The sequence below is a fragment of the Amblyomma americanum genome, chromosome 4, assembly GCF_052857255.1.
Source record: "Amblyomma americanum isolate KBUSLIRL-KWMA chromosome 4, ASM5285725v1, whole genome shotgun sequence".
Classification (NCBI taxonomy): Eukaryota; Metazoa; Arthropoda; class Arachnida; order Ixodida; family Ixodidae; genus Amblyomma; species Amblyomma americanum.
In genome coordinates, this window is record NC_135500.1 from 172005196 (window position 1) to 172008823 (window position 3628).

Here is a 3628-nt window from a genome sequence, read left to right on the forward strand (position 1 = left end):
GAAATGAAGCGGGAAATGCATAACGCACGCAGGAGATCGACACTGAGGTTTATAGCCGGGTGGGTAAATGGTAAATGTAATAGTAAGAATAAAAATAATATATAAAAAATTACCAATGTAGCCGATTTGACTCGATTAAAAATTTTGGACGGCAATAAAGACAGACTTGTGGCTGTGCCCAAGTATGATGGCTCCAAACGACTATATGACTGGGCTGCTCAAACAAAGGCCAAGCTGTTGTAGTGGCTTCTCTAAACACCGTCTTCTCATCATAGTGTACACGCGACAAAACAACAAAAATTGGTCTATGGTTTCGTGCTCATTACAGAATACGCAGATGGGATTAAGCGCCAACCTAGACCTGTGCAAATAAAAATTTAGGGGTGGGATCCGGCAGCGGAGCCTTGATAAAGATACCTTGAATGGCATGATTGCCTGCTCCACGAATACTTCAGGTGCAGGTAATCATCAGATCTTAAAAGAGATCCCTTTGTCATTCTTAACAAAGTCTGTCTTCGAAACCTCGCTGCTGTGATGTACGCTGTAGCCGGAACGATAGGTAGCACGGGCCCATTCCTGGACGCCTTTGCCAGGCAGTCCGCAACTTCATTGGCTGTCACACCGCTATGACCTGGCACCCATATCATGTGAACAAGACTCAAATGCAGAGAGAGTACGGAATAGAAGGTGTTTAAGATTGGCGAATCCACTGCCGAATCAAGGGACGAACACAAAGAAAGAGAGTCTGTAATCACAGCCACTGAAGAGAAAGCTGGCTCTAATTTTCGAAGACCAAGCACCAACGCCAGACACTCGCTTGGAAAATTGGGGTGTAGTCGGGAAGCCGCACAGAAAATGACCATTCTAGAAGCGGGCAATATATTCCCGCCCCTACCTTTTCATCACATTTAGAGGCGTCTGTAGCTATCGTTAAGCTAATAGGTAGGCTTTGTAAACGGTCTTCTAATTATCCATTTAAAATGCGGGGTGGTAAATGCTTAGTGTTTTTCGGGAAAATGTCATCATAGACAATTTCTACAGAGGACACGCTATTTTTGTCGGAAGGATGTTATACAAAGTTACATATAAAGGATCAAGCAAATTTTGTACCATAACTACCTGCCGGATATGAAGTCTAGGCCAGTGGACTCGTAAAATGGAAGCCGCCTGGCAACAAAAAACAGACAAGGAGCAGTGTAAATCTGATTCATATATCCTTAGGTACGTCTGAACAGTAAAGAATTGAAATCTAGATAATAAAGGAGGAATACGGGCTTTAAGATAAAGCACGTCATTGGCCACCAATACGTGGAGGCCAAGACACAACCGAAGCGGTTCCCGCTCCAAAAGAACGAGCGGGCGAATTTTGTAAGCAGCCGTACCAGAAAACAGCACCGATCCAAATTCTAAAATTGGTCGGACATACAAAACATAAAGCAGCAAAAGTGCATCTCTCCGCATTCCAGACCGGGAATTACTTAATCCAAGCAACATGCCCACAGCACGAGCCCCTTTCGCTGCAACATGGTCATTGTGAGAGCGCCATGTGAGGCTGTCATCATAAATGACACCAAGATATTTTAATGACTTAACTTGAGGAATATTTTTTCGCTGATAAATGGGAGACAGATGAACAGGATCTTTCATTTGAAAAACAAGTACAGCGCACTTGTTTATATTTAAGGTGAGGCGTAAGTTACACAACCAAGTTTCAAGCAAATTCAGGTACGAGTGCAGGCGCACATAGCGAGATTGAATGTCAGCTGCAGCAGTGAAAAATGCAATGTCGTCCGCATAGACGTACGTGCGAATGTGTCGATGGCTGGGAATAGAGCTCATTAGAATATTAAAGAGCACAGGTGAGAGGACAGCCCCTTGTGGATTGTTTATATTTTTCAGAATACACACCATTTAGTATACAAAAAAATGTCTGTTTTCTGGGAACGCAGATATTCACGCAAGTAAGTAATTCGGAAACTGCAGAGTACGTAATCTTTGCAATAATATGTAGTGTTCTACGCTGTCACAAGCTTTGGCTACATCTAATGTCACCAAGGCAGCATGCATTTTATGGTGCCGCGCAAGAAGAATATGACTCTCAAGATCGGTGTGAGCATTAGATATGGAACATTTTTGACGGAAACCAATTTGACAGGGACTAAAGATATTATTGCGATCCACAAATTCTCAAATACGTAGGAGTATGACCCTTTCAATTAACTTAACCACGTTTGATGTCAATGAAATGGGTCTAATATTATTCAGAGAATAGCCACCACCATTGCTTTTAGGTAAAGGGATCACGTCGGCGATTTTCAACTCAGGAGGAATCCATGCATGTTTCATTGAAAAATTAACCAGCTGCAATAAGGATGTAGGGGACTCCTCAAAGATGATCCTTAACATTTTTGATGTTACCCTATGAGGGCCAGAAGCAGCAGTTGGTAACCTCAACACTATCAGGGAAAGCTGGGGAAGGATAATTGGGGGGACATGATGAATCTTGTTCACTGACGCCACAAACGCGGAGCGCCAAAGAAGTAGAGAGGCGAAACGCTGCTATAATCCTTTGGCGATTGCCTAAACTGTTTCTATTGCTTCTTGCGGGGTCAAAACACATGAGGGTGAATTTTCTGAAAGCGGAATCTTTGTCCGCGATCTTAAGGACACGAAAAGTGCGCGATAATTTCCTGATTTTGTTAGGAAATCAAAATGCTCGGATTCAAAATTTTCTTTCGCTTGTGAGATTGTACGTTTAAAAGTAACAGCAATGAACTTATAATCATGCCAATTTTTCGGGCACTGATTTTGTAGGAGTTTTTTCCATGCAGCCTTTCTGCGTCTGTGATACCGTGAGCAATCTGCATTACACCATCTAGCTGAAGTGTTCCCTCTTGTTGTACGTACCAAAAATTCAGACTTCTTTCGGCATTCCTCATATGTCTTTTTGCTGTATGCTCCTCAGCAGATTTAACCGGTGAAGCAAGGGTGGAGCTCAAAGTGGACAGAAACTGGTCATTGTTTATATATGACCTTAACTGAGAGCACGCCGGAGTTAACCGGCAATTAACATCAAAACCGATAGGTATGTGGTCGCTAGATGTTCCACAATCCACAGTCGACCAATTGAGTACAGGAACACAAGGACTGGTGAAAGTTAAATCTAACACAGATCTAATTTGTGCGTGGAGAAATGTGGCCGAACCCGAATTCCTACACGGAAGGTTTTTATCCGTAACCCAATCCCAAAGGCGCTTACCACAGAAATATGTTTCAAAGCCGCCGCGGTGGCTCAGTGGTGAGGGCGCTCGACTACTGATCCAGAGTTCCCGGGTTCGAACCCGACCGCGGCAGCTGCGTTTTTATGGAGGAAAAACGCTAAGGCGCCCGTGAGCTGTGCGATGTCAGTGCACGTTAAAGATCTCCAGGTGGTCGAAATTATTCCGGAGCCCTCCACTACGGCACCTCTTCTTCCTTTCTTCTTTCAATCCCTCCTTTATCCCTTCTCTTACGGCGCGGTTCGGGTGTCCAACGATATATGAGACAAATACTGCGCCATTTCTTTTCCACAAAAACCAATTATTATTAATTATTATTAAAGCCCCACGACACATGATGAGAATTAAAG

General features: G+C 43.5%; 1 non-coding gene across 1 annotated transcript; it reads left to right on the forward strand.

Annotated features, from left to right (window-relative positions):
* Window positions 1–3281: 3281 nt before the first annotated feature.
* TRNAS-ACU (transfer RNA serine (anticodon ACU)) lies at window positions 3282–3353 on the forward strand. The gene has a single exon. It is a non-coding gene; the product is annotated as a tRNA-Ser (tRNA).
* Window positions 3354–3628: the final 275 nt, after the last annotated feature.